Here is a 12,755-nt window from a genome sequence, read left to right on the forward strand (position 1 = left end):
CCTCCTCCTCCTCCTCCTCCATTTCTTCTTCCTCTTCTTCTTTCTTCCTCCTGCTCCTTCGTTGGTAACACACACACACACATACATGCATACACACACACACACACACAAGCACACGCACACACGTTTCATACTCAAATATACATGGAGATACTTCTCAGAGAGCTCTGTCACTATTCACTTTCAGCTGGGATCACAAAAACTTAAGCAGTAGAATGTTGATTATCTTGTGTATACACACACACACACACACACTAGCTGTCCCCTGCCATGTTGCTGTGGCCCAGTCTGTGTATATGTTTTTGTGTGTATATATTTGTGTATATGTGTATATATGTGTGTTTGTATATGTGTGTGTGTGGTTTTGCGCATGCGTTGTAATGTATTTTTTGTTTTCTGGCTTTTTAAGTCTCTTCTACTGTATTTTTCAGTGTTTTTATGTGTGATGGTCACTTGTTGCCCTGATAGGTGTCTTGTGTCCAAATTTTGTGTCAATTTGTTCAGTGGTTTTTGAGTTATGTTAATCCCATAAATGAACATTACATTTTTATTTATATGTGTGTGTGTGTTAATCAACATTCTACTAGTTTTTGTGGTCCCAATGGAAAGTGAATGGTGGCAGAGCTCTCTGAGCAGTATCTCCGTGTATATTTGAGTATGAAACACAAGCCACCATTCTGAAGAAAACTTCAGACGAAAAGAAGAAAGAGGCAAGACCAAATCTTTGAACTGATTTATTCCTTTGGTAAATTCTACATACATATTCATCTTTATACCAGCGATATCTAAGTGGCCTACATAGCACTCTTCTTTTCTCTTCCATGTATTGTCACAACAACTACCATGAGAGGGTGAGAGAAAGGGCAACTGTCCTGAAGTCTCTGGCTGGATCTACACTGCAGAATGAATGCAGATTGACCCCACTTGTAGTTTTACAAGATCTTGAGCTTTCTCTGCTAAAGAATCCTGGTCCATCAACAAACTACAAAACCCAGGATTCCATAACATTGAGCCATGGCAGTTAAAGTGACGCCAAATTGCCTTTATTCTGCAATGTAGATGTAGCCGCTGCGTTCATTTTTGATGGGCAAGGCTTCTTTGCCAAGAGCTTTCTTAAGTGAGATATGCTTGTATATAATCTCAAGAATAGTGCCTGGGTCGCTCTTCCCCAGCTGCTATCAGCCCCAGAATGGAAGCTTCCACTGGCACTAATGAGAACTAATTCCTCCCATACAAATAATTGCTTTGGCCAGGATATCCGTTTTTTTCAATTTATTGGGGCTTCACCATAAGAAGGGAGGATTAAGCCCAATTTAGTGTGCTTTGTCTTGTGGAAGATAAACAAAAGCTCAATTTGCATGTCTGCTTGCTGAGACAAGCAATTCTGGGGGAATCCTTTTGTAGGAGGAAAAACTGGTCTACTATAGGACATAAGCATGTTCCTTAACATCTAGCCTGACTCTGTGTAAGACTGGAAATACATTGAGCTTGAAAATGCTCATTCGTTTTAAAAACACTGGGGAATACACACACACATACACACACACATCTATATTGTGTATAGATTATTTATTATTATTATTATTATTATTATTATTATTATTATTATTATTAACACAACAAGATGAGTCCACAGCAGACACTCTGCTGGCTGTTTAATTGGATCACACGTCGGACACTTCCCAAGTGTCTAGGACTATGTGATGTATCAGTGAATAATGCATGCAGACCCCAGTAAGGTGGCCTTCTGCAGCTGGCAGATGGTGATTTTGTCATCGCTGATTGTGTTTAAGTGCAGGCCAAGGTCTTTAGGCACTGCACCCAGTGTGCCGATCACCACTGGGACCACCTTGACTGGCTTGTGCCAGAGTCTTTGCAGTTCAATCTTTAAATCCTCATATCGTGTCAACTTTTCCAGTTGTTTCTCTGCAATCCTGCTGTCACCTGGGATTGTGACATCGACAATCCATATTTTGTTTTTTAACACAATTGTGAGGTCAGGAGTATTATGCTCCAAAACTCTGTCTGTCTGAATCCGGAAGTTTCAGAGGAGTTTGGCATGTTCATTCTCTGTAACTTTTTCCGGCTTGTGATCTCACCAGTTCTTTGTTGCAGGCAGATGGTATTTGTGGCATAAGTTGTTCCAATGAATCATCCGAGCAATGATGTTATGCCTCTGCTTGTAATCTGTCTACGCAATCTTCTTGCAGCAGCTGAGGATGTGATCTATTATTATTATTATTATTATTATTATTATTATTATTATTATTATACATAATAAAAGTGAAAATATGTATGTGGGTAGTATGGAATGGGCTGATGAACTAAACTTCTGACTAGCGCATCAGATGATCTATTTGAGAGATCCACTACAATAGCTCATACTTTCCCAAAATAAGTGTCCACAGGGGAACAGCTGTAGAAGTGTATCATTGAATATCAGGCCCAGAGGGACCTTTTTCTCAGATTCCCATTCTTGGAATCTGACTATAACTAATGGAGGGATTCTGAGAGCTACAGTGCAAAAAAGTAACTATTACACACTCTGTATTGTTGAAGGCTTTCATGGCTTAAATCACTGGGTTGTTGTAGGTTTTTTCGGGCTATATGGTCATGTTCTAGAGGCATTCTTTCCTGAAGTTTCGCCTGCATCTATGGCAAGCATCCTCAGAGGTAGTGAGGTCTGTTGAAACTACTAACATTGGGTTTATATATCTGTGGAATGACCAGGGTGGGAGAAAGAACTCTTGTCTGCTGGAGCTAGGTGTGAATGTTTCAACTGACCACCTTGATTAGCATTTGATGGCCTGGCAGTTTTTTGGTGTTACACCCTCTGTTTCCAAGTAACAGAAGCTGCCAATGAAGGCAGGATTTTCTCCTTGACTATGAGTAGAACATCTCAGTTTCCTATTGGAAGGGCAGGTTTTCTTGTGTGTTTGTTTCAAGTCACAAGTCTATAATACCATTCTTGCAGCCTGAACTTTTTTGTATTCAGATAGTTACTTTTTGGGAGGCAACAACTTCCAGGATCTCCTGCCATGGTTTCCCCTAATAAACCCTGATTTGGCCATCACCTCTTTTTGCTGATCCTCAGGCTGCTGCTGGTGTATCTTGGTTCATGACTGCGTTGCACAAGCCAGGATGTTACTGGGAACAGCATACTCTGATCCCGCACAGCAGCTGCAGCTTGCTGATTTCTGTTGCAGGTCTAATGGTTGAGCGATGCCTGCCAAAAGAGAATGCCAGTGCAAACTGACTTTGTTTAGGCTGCTACAGAGCAGGCTCAAAGGCTAAGACATTTAAGCCCATCAAGCACTTGGTTTCTGTGAAACTTTTGTTTTCAGCCTGTTGTTTGAAATTTAAGCGGGCATCAGAAAAAAAAAAAGACAAAAAGTCTATTTGCTAAATGTCTTTCCCTCCTGCCCCTCTTCTTAAATAAGCCACAGTGGCTCACATCATGGTCAATGAGTGAGTCACAGCTGCAGGTCGCCAGTTGTTTTGAGGCAGCTCATAAAATACATTTCAGCATTCCAAAGGCTATTTAAACCTAAGAGATCTTTTCCCTTTTTTCATTCTCATTGCTTGCTTTCCAAAGATTTTCCAAGGAGCCTTCTTGAGGAGATGCTCCAGCCTACTCCCTAATGGCCAAGAAATAAATAAAAAAAACAGATGTAGCTGTATTGACTAAAAGACAATATATTAAAGGTGTAGCAGTCCAAAAAGCACAAAAATATGTGCAAGGTTTTGAACTCTCCAGATGAGGTGAGATTATTATTTTTATTATTATTTTAAAAGTGAGTCTTGATAAGTTAGGGGAACGCAAGGATGAAAACAACCCCCTGACTTGATGCTGAAGTCACAATATTTTGTGCGCTGTCCTCAGATGGAATGGTGGAAGAGTTTGCAGAAACAAAGAAGACCCTGCCAGGTGACCTAAGCATTTTCATGGGCACAGGGCAGGGGAGGAAGCAGAAAATGCTTGAAGACTGAGGGTGCATTCACACAACACAATAATAACGCTCATCCCAGTTTAACTAGTAGTCATGGGCCCAGTAACCGTTTCAGCCATTTAATTTGTGTTTTTGTACTGTTTGTTTCATTTGGCACAAAACGGTACATTCCCCTCTTGTACAAAAAATATTAGTGAAACGAAAGGAAAGTGGCAACGGTAACCGTTGGGTCGCCTGATTTTCGGCGCTTGGCTGCAGGCACTGGCAGACACTTGGGCCTGCAAGCCACACACACACTCTCCTTGGAAAGAGAGTGCGTGCGTGGCATGCAAGCCCAGAAGGCACCTATGCCTGCCAGCGCCTAAAACTGAGGGGAAGGGGAGCATGGGAAGCCCATCCATTACTGCAATAAGACAAAAAATATTCATTTTTTTTGGACCTGGGATGAAAAAGCTCATTTGGAAAGGCGTCCATTTTTGGGAGAGGTGCTCAAAAATGAAAACGGGGCCTTACGAATGAAAAAAACAGAAATGGGTAGTGATTCTATACAAATGCACAAGACTATTGACTACCATTGTCCTATCCCAGAAAATGTTGGGCTTTGTAGTTTGGTGAGGTATTAGACATTGTTGTGGCCATTAAAGTGGATTCATAACACTATATGTCTATAGTGTAAATAGGTCCATCATTATAACAAGATTTCTATTGTTATTACCAACATAACAGCACTCTTAAATCCCCATTAGAATGCCACTCTAAGGACCCTTCCAGATAGGCCCAATATCCCAGGATCTGACCTCAAGTTTTCTGTTTATTCTAGATTATCTGGTAGTGTGGACTCGTGTCCAGTTTAAAGCAGAAAATCCGGGATCAGATTCTGGGATATAGGGCCTGTCTGGAAGGGCCCTGAGAAAACAAAAATTGTACTATCCTTGCCATTCTGTATTGCTAATAGGACTTGCAGGGGGGCACCTCTGTTGCCATGAGAAAGCCATATATCTATAACTATATTCATGCCATAACAATGAGAAGCTGTAATCTATCTATATATATGGCAACAGAGGTGGTCCCCTGAAAGTCCTACTAGCAATGCAGAATGGCAATATATATATATATATATATATAGAGAGAGAGAGAGAGAGAGAGAGAGATTGCAGCTTCTCATCGTTATGGCATGAACATAGTTTCCAACATTTCACATATGGAAACAGGGATACACATGGCTAAGCAACATCAGAGTGTGGTCAAGATTGCAAAAGTTTATTTATTTATTTACGGCATTTTTATGCCACCAATCTCAGCCCAAAGGCGACTCGAAGCTGCTTACAAACTGGCAACAATTCGATGCCACACTGTTCATAAAACATCATTAAAAACATTTAACACACATTATAAAAACCATGTAAAATCATTAAAAACATATAATCACCAATGACTTCCTGTTAACTCATTTTCCAAAAGCATTGTCTAAAAAGTTAATAATGGGAAAGAACCTTCAAGCCAAGAGAGACTGCGGCAATTTGCTTTTGCCTAAATCTTCAGAGAAGGGCAAGCTTCTGCCCACTACTCATGCCTGCCCTTGAGTGAATTGGATGCAAATTACTTTTCCACTTGAATTCAGTTTGCAAGCTAGGAACAAAGAGGAAAAGTGGGAGGGCAGAGAGAAACCAGGACATTTTTAAAGCAGCTGAAAAGGGGGATGGCAGAGGATTGATCAGATCTGTCTCCGGCAGATTGAAGCAACTGGAAGGTGTACATGAATAATGCAAATTATTCCAGCTTTACTCTTTTTTATTTTCCTTCCACCAAATCCGGAGCACAGAGCAGGAGGATCACTGTTTCCTCCCTCAGGACTATTTCATGGAGGTGGAGAGAAGGGCGGATATGTGTTGTCTGCCTCTTATATTTTGCATCAGCGCTTTTTTATTATTATTCTGGATTGTCTCCAGATGTCAAATAAGGAGAAAGATACAAATCTTAGGATAACAGCTGAATCTTGGAAGTGGCTCAGAGATCATATTCCAAAACATCTACTATGCATGCATATATGCTCAAGGAAACATATATCAAATTAAGTTTGAATGGCCTTTAGCACACTACAGTTAACAGGAAATACATGATTTAAACTCTAGTATCTGTTGGAGGTGTGGCAGGAAATGGGCACAATTGCTCCCTGAGAGGCTGTGAGGATCTTGTTTTGCTGCATTTGAAGCTGCTTCTTTACACCAAGATTCCCCTTCAGACTCCCTTCTAGGGTCAGACTGGGTAAATTCCGGTGAAAAGAGTTAGCAGCCTACTACTACCTTGATTTGTTTACCAATCGTCTGATCAAGCAACAGGGCAAGCAAACTAAAAAACGACAGAGGAGACGGGGATCCAGGCGACACCTCCTCCTAGGCTTCTCTCCACAAAAGCAAGGTTCAGAGGAAAGCTATTTTAATATAATCTGATGCCATTACACATCTTTTCCCAAAGCGAGGGGAATAGACACCATGATGACATCAGAGCTTTCAGTCTACAAAGTTGTGCAGAAGCCATTCACACATGTTTTCCATATTGGAAGGAGGAGCAGGAGAGGATGTAGAGGGCAACTCTCCGTTTTTTTGAAGTCTCCACTTTCACACTAACATTCCAGCTGAGCATTTTTCTCTCGGGGGAAATGATCAATTGGTCTGGGTTTCACATTAACTCAGTTCTGAAAGGAAGCCCTTCTTTTTAAAAGATTATTTATTTATTTAGATGTCAACACTCAGATGTTTCTAAAGGAAATAAAATGCATTCAGGCTCACCTGCGCAGGGCACAGAAATCCATCTTAGTCCTGGTTCTGCTCCTCAATTCTTGTTTTTGTTTACTTTCAAGTTGTTTCCAATTCAAGGGTCTCCTAAATTGACCCCACAATGGGATTTTCTGGAGGTGGAGAATTGAACCCTAGTCTCTAGAGTTGTAGTTCGATGTTCAAGCAGCTATACTGCATGATCAAACTTCAGTCTAAGAATAATAGAATCACAGAACCATCGATTTGGAAGAAGCCCTATGAGCCATAAGGTCCAACCGTAGAGTTTCAGCACCACATTGCTTCTCTTCAGTCTGCACCATGTCTGGTATGTGGGATGAAGGCAAGAAGCCACTCTCCTTCTGTTTCTTACATATCAAGTCAACAGCATAGGGTATATGTTCCCAAAAACTTGATGGAGAAGAGGGACTATATACAGAGAGAGAGGGACCAACAAAGGGAGGCTATTCCACTAGGAGTGCATTGACAAAGCATTGACATTTCCGGCCCATCCTCTGTTTGGATATCAGTCAGCATGCCAATGTCTTGAATTGAAAAACAGCTTCTTGAGATCAAAAGAGATACTCACAGGACCACCTCAGCAAATGAGAATCCAAAAGTGGTAGGCCAAAACCCGGAACCTAGAGCAGATGTGCTGCAAGTTGTTTCTGGTGTGAGAAAATCATCCGTCTGCAAAGATGTTGCCCAGGGGATGCCTGGATGCAGGGGCGGCTCAACCCATTACGCAAAGTAAGCATTTGCAGTACAGTTGATTTTGCCCAGGGGTGCTCTTGAGGCACTTTTGGGGGAAAATAGACCTTGACATATGCGAGTTGTAGTTACTGGGATGTATAGTTCACCTAAAATCAAAGAGCATTCTGAACTCCATTAATGATGGAATTGAACCAAATATGGCACATAGAACTCCCATGATGAACAGAAAATATATATCAATGATTGGTTGGGGCGGGGTGTGTGTGTGTGTGTGCCAATATACTGTTTGCTTACCGTTGAAAATTACCTAGGGCCACCTCTGCTTGGATGTGTTATGTTCCTATGGGGAGGCTTCTCTCATTTCCCCCAGCACAGATACTCAGCACAACAACTCAGCAAGCGAGAGTCCAAAAGTGGCAGGCGAAAACCCGGAACCTCAACCAGTGGCTGATACCAGATGAGAAACTCCCTCCTAGGTACACAAAACATCGAGCAACCTGGAATGTGCTGAACAGACTGCACTGTGACACCACGAGATACAGAGCCAATCTTAAGAAATGGGGCTACAAAGTGGAGTCCACGACATGTGAGTGTGGAGAAGAACAAACCACAGACCACTTACTACAATGTAACCTGAGCCCTGCCACATGCACAATGGAGGGCCTTCTCACAGTGACACCAGAGACACCAAGTGGCCAGCTTCTGGTCAAAAGACATTTAGTATAACGCCAAGTTTTTAACTTTGTGTTTTTCCTATACATTATAACTGTATTCTGAACTCGTGTCTGACATGATAAATAAATACTAGGTGTGCATTTAATTTTGAGTAAAATTAACATATATATTCCAAGAGGGGAAAACCTGGTTCAAAAATAACCTTAGATAATCCTGATATGGGGTATCAGTGTATACGTGGGCCTATGCCTCTTTGGAGTCTGTTGTTTTTCAATAGTTTGAAGTTTGGAACTGGTTAGGTCAGGATTTCCAAACCTTTTCATCTGGTAAGCACACAGTAATATAGTGTGACTTTTTGATTAATTCCACATATATCAGCGTCTCCCTGCCCTCAGGTTTCCCTCTTCTTTCTGAGATAAATTGCAATTCTCAGAGCAGCTGGAAGTAAAATTGATTTTCACAGCGTCAATATGTTGTACCCTGTCCCTGTTATGATGCAAAATATTTAAGGTGGACTACCTTGAATTGATGATTGCAAAGCTCAGAAATATGAGCTTTTGGATTCCTGAAGCAAACAACATTTGAAGGTGCTGGCTGCTTACCTGGAGAAGACTTGATGTGGAAGCTGTGAGTTGTGTCTCACAGCTTCCACACTTAGTTGGAGTGTTGGCTTTAAAATGAGGCTGTTCGTTGTCCTAACAACATCCAGACTCCAAAGTATGAGTAAATCAACCAACTATAGTAAAGTCATGATAAAATGATTCCGGCACATATTCTGTACGGATATCAATCAGCATGCCAATGACTTAAATCAAGAAGCAGCTTCCTAAGATCTACAGAGATACTCACAGGAACACTTCAGTAAGCAAGAGTCCAAAAGTGGCAGTCTAAACCTGGAATCCCAATGAGTAGCTGATATCGGACGAGAAACTCCCTCCTGGGCACACAGAAGACTGGACGACTTGGAAGGCACTGAACAGACTGTGATCTGGGACCACGAGATGCAGAGCCAATCTTAATAAATGGGACCAAAAAGTGGAGTCCACAACATGCGAGTGTGGCGAAGAGCAAACCACAGACCACCTACCACAATGCAGTCTGAGCTCTGCCATATACACAATGGAGGACCTTCTCACAGCGACACCAGGGGCACTTCTGGTTGGGGGAGAATTAGTATAATGCTAAGTTTTCAATTTTGTGTTTTTTTAATACATTATAACTGTATTCTCAATTTGCTTCTGACATGATAAATTAAATTAAAATAAATAATAAAGTGATTCTGTCTTGGGAAGATTTGTTTAGAGAGGGTTCAATATCTGAACCTGAAAGAGTGTGACTTGCTCGAGATCTCCAGAGGGTTTCCATGACTGAGTGGGGATTTAAATTCTGAGCTCGCTGAGCCCTAATTCAAGACTCAAACCACTGAACCACACTACTCTGTTTACAAAACACACTCTACAAATAAGTCTCCAGTCTCCTTCCAAAGGAGTGTACCTTTGAAAAGTACAAAGTGGCCTTGGAAAGGACAAAGTGGGCTTTCCAGATCCCCACTTTGGTGAGCATATTTTAGTAGGTGATCTGCCCATCTGATCTATCTCTCCCTTACATCTTGAAAACACACGCAAAACCAATATGAAAAGGTAGCAAGGTGCAGTCAGAGACTTTTGCTCTTGGTTTGCCGCTGGCATGCTCAAGCAGTGTCACTTGCCAACAGAATAGACTTGGTGCCTGTTACAGCTTGAAGCAAGTATGACTTTTAACAGAATTTCCAAAAACAGCTGGCTGTGCTAAATGTGCAGAGAATCGAGCATTTAGAATTGGGCAGCAACACAGCTGAGCCAAGGTGGGTTGAGTTTTCTTTTTCCGCAATACAATATTATGAACGTCATTTTCTGCTGCGCCACATTCTAGTCCAGTTCATACTCCCAGTTGCCTCTTCTTGCCGTTGGTTAGCAGCTCTTAACATGAAAATGCTGTCTAATTCCTGTGTCATGAATTCCATCATGAAGTAGCTGCTGAGCTTTAATGCGACTCCGGAGTCCTTGTGCCAAAAAATCCTTTAAAACTTCTAATTTAAATCACCAGCCAAAACAGCTGATTTTCAATCAATGGTCTCATTGTAACCAATAGTTCACAAAACAAACTGTGCACTGATTTCTTGGTGAACCACACTGGGATGGATCCAAGTTTCTTTTTCTACTAGCAACAGCATTCCCCAAATGAAGCTGTTTGCAGACTATCCCACACACACCGGTGGGAAAAGAAGGTAGATGTGAGCAAACAGTGCCACTTCTCTCCATCTCCAGTGTCCTTGGGGGAGATTTACAGGAGATACTGGTGGGTATCACAGCTGGAATTTATGGGAGTTATGCATTTGGGGCCCCTGGTAGTGCAGCGGGTTAAACTGCTGAACTTGCTGACCAAAAGGCCAGCGGTTCAAATCCAGGGAGCATGCTGAGCTCCCACAGTTAGCCCCAGCTTCTGCCAACCTAACAGTTCGAAAACATGCAAATGTGAGTAGATCAATAGGTACTACTTCTGCGGAAAGATAACAGTGCTCCATGCAGTCATGTTGACTACATGACTTTGGAGGCATCTACGGAAAATGCTGGGTCTTCGGCTTAGAAATGGAGATGAGCACTACCCCCAGAGTCAGACATGACTAGACTTAATGTCAGGGGAAACCTTTCCCTTTACCTATGTATTTGGGACTGGTTCACATGTGTGATTCCTATTTATTCCCTAGTATAGAGAACACATGCAGTAGGTCTGTGAAAGTCTCCTAATCCTCATTTACTGGTAAATAAGGATCTCTCTCAAATGCAAGGGAAGCCTAAAAGTGGCCGTGCTTCTGATTGTCGTCCTGAAGATTGTTTGGGGGGGGGGGGGGTCAGCTGCTTCCCAATTGTCAGGGAAACAGGATCCTGTTGCTCTCAGCAGCTGATGCCCAATAAATGAGAGCATTTATGTACCAGACTGTGAGACATTACTCAGTCACATAGCTAAGGTGTTTTGGGAGCTAAGTTGGTGATACAGAATTCCAGTCTATATTATGAGGAGTGAGATCAGCCAAAAATCCCCTTTTCTGGTTCAGCCACTGGAAAACTTTCCTCTTCATTGTAAACCTCCCATCGATGGCAGGAGATCTTCCAGTTATCTAAATTATACCCAAATAATCTATCCTTTGTTCAAAAATTGAGTTGTGTTAGTGTCACGACTGACTGAAAGTGGCTTATTTCACTAAAAAGCAGTCAAATGAATGAGGTAGAAGACAAGATGCCCCCTCCAACTACCCCATATTGCAGAAACTTGATGGGAATGGCAGTAGAATCTGCCTGCATTCCCCAATGCGCACTTATTAGCCATAAGCCAATATAAGGGGCTCAATTCACTATTACATGAGGACCAAAGCCAGGGGCTGCCAGTCAAACACAGCAACCGTCACCTGAAACACTTTCTTCACTCTCCCTAACAGGCCCAAATTAAAGCAGAATATGTCCTGCCACAGCTTTCAACACAAGCCCTTCTCTGATCAGCCACTTCTTTCCTAAATTGAAAAGGTGTTGAAGAAAATGGAGGTAGCAGATCTGTTCTTGATTGGAATCCTGTGTCCAATTCTGGGCAGCACTGCAATTGAAGGGAGATGTCGACAAGCTGGAATGTGTCCAGAGGAAGGCAACTGAAACGATCAAGGGTCTGGAGCACAAGCCCTATGAGGAGTGGCTTAAAGAGCTGGGCATGTTTAGAAGACACAGCTGAGAGGAGACATTATGAGCATATGCAAAACCATTGATAATAGGAAACTCCATTGAGGAGACATGATGACCATGCATAAATGTGTGAGGGGAAATCATACAGAGGAGGGAGCAGGCTTGTTTTCTGCTGCCCTGGAGACTAGGATGTGGAACAATAGCTTCACTACAGTAAAGGAGATTCCACTTGAACATGAGGAAGATCTTCCTGGCGGTGAGAGCAGTTCAGCAGTGGAACTCTCTGCCCTGGAATGTGGTGGAGGCTCCTTCTTTGGAGGCTTTTAAACAGAGGCTAGATGGCCATCTGTCGGGGGTGATTTAAATGCGATTTTCCTGCTTCTTGGCAGAGGGTTGAACTGGATGGCCCATGAGGTCTCTTCCAACTCTAGGATTCTATGTGATTTTCCTGCCAGTCTATCCATAGCTGCTTCAAGCTGAGTGGAAGCTGTGCTGGTGCTGTATCCTAGCTTCAGAGAAGCGTGGTAAAATCAGCAGTGGATTTGCTTTCTCACTCCCACAGCACCACAGATCTTGCCCTAGCCTTCTTTCATCTCTGTGGATATGATTGCAAGGATGGGCAGTTGGTGTGCTTTTCTGCCTTCAAGTCATCCAATGGTATGGTTGCTGATGACACGATAAATAAAATCCATTGACTGATGGTGACCTCATAGAGTTTCATAGAGTTTTTAAGGCAAGGAATGCTCAAAAGGGGATTTGGCTTCATGCAAAATGTGCTCCAACATCTGGTGTTCCTCAGTGGACCACCATTTAAGCACTAACTCAATCTTGCTTAGCTTCTGAGACCAGATGGGATCTGGTGCCTTCAAAGTATTTGGGATGACTACTTGGTAGGCTAAGAGAATGAAAGAAGGCGCGAAGAGAGATTGTGC

This window comes from Anolis sagrei, chromosome 1 (genome assembly GCF_037176765.1).
Source record: "Anolis sagrei isolate rAnoSag1 chromosome 1, rAnoSag1.mat, whole genome shotgun sequence".
Classification (NCBI taxonomy): domain Eukaryota; kingdom Metazoa; phylum Chordata; class Lepidosauria; order Squamata; family Dactyloidae; genus Anolis; species Anolis sagrei.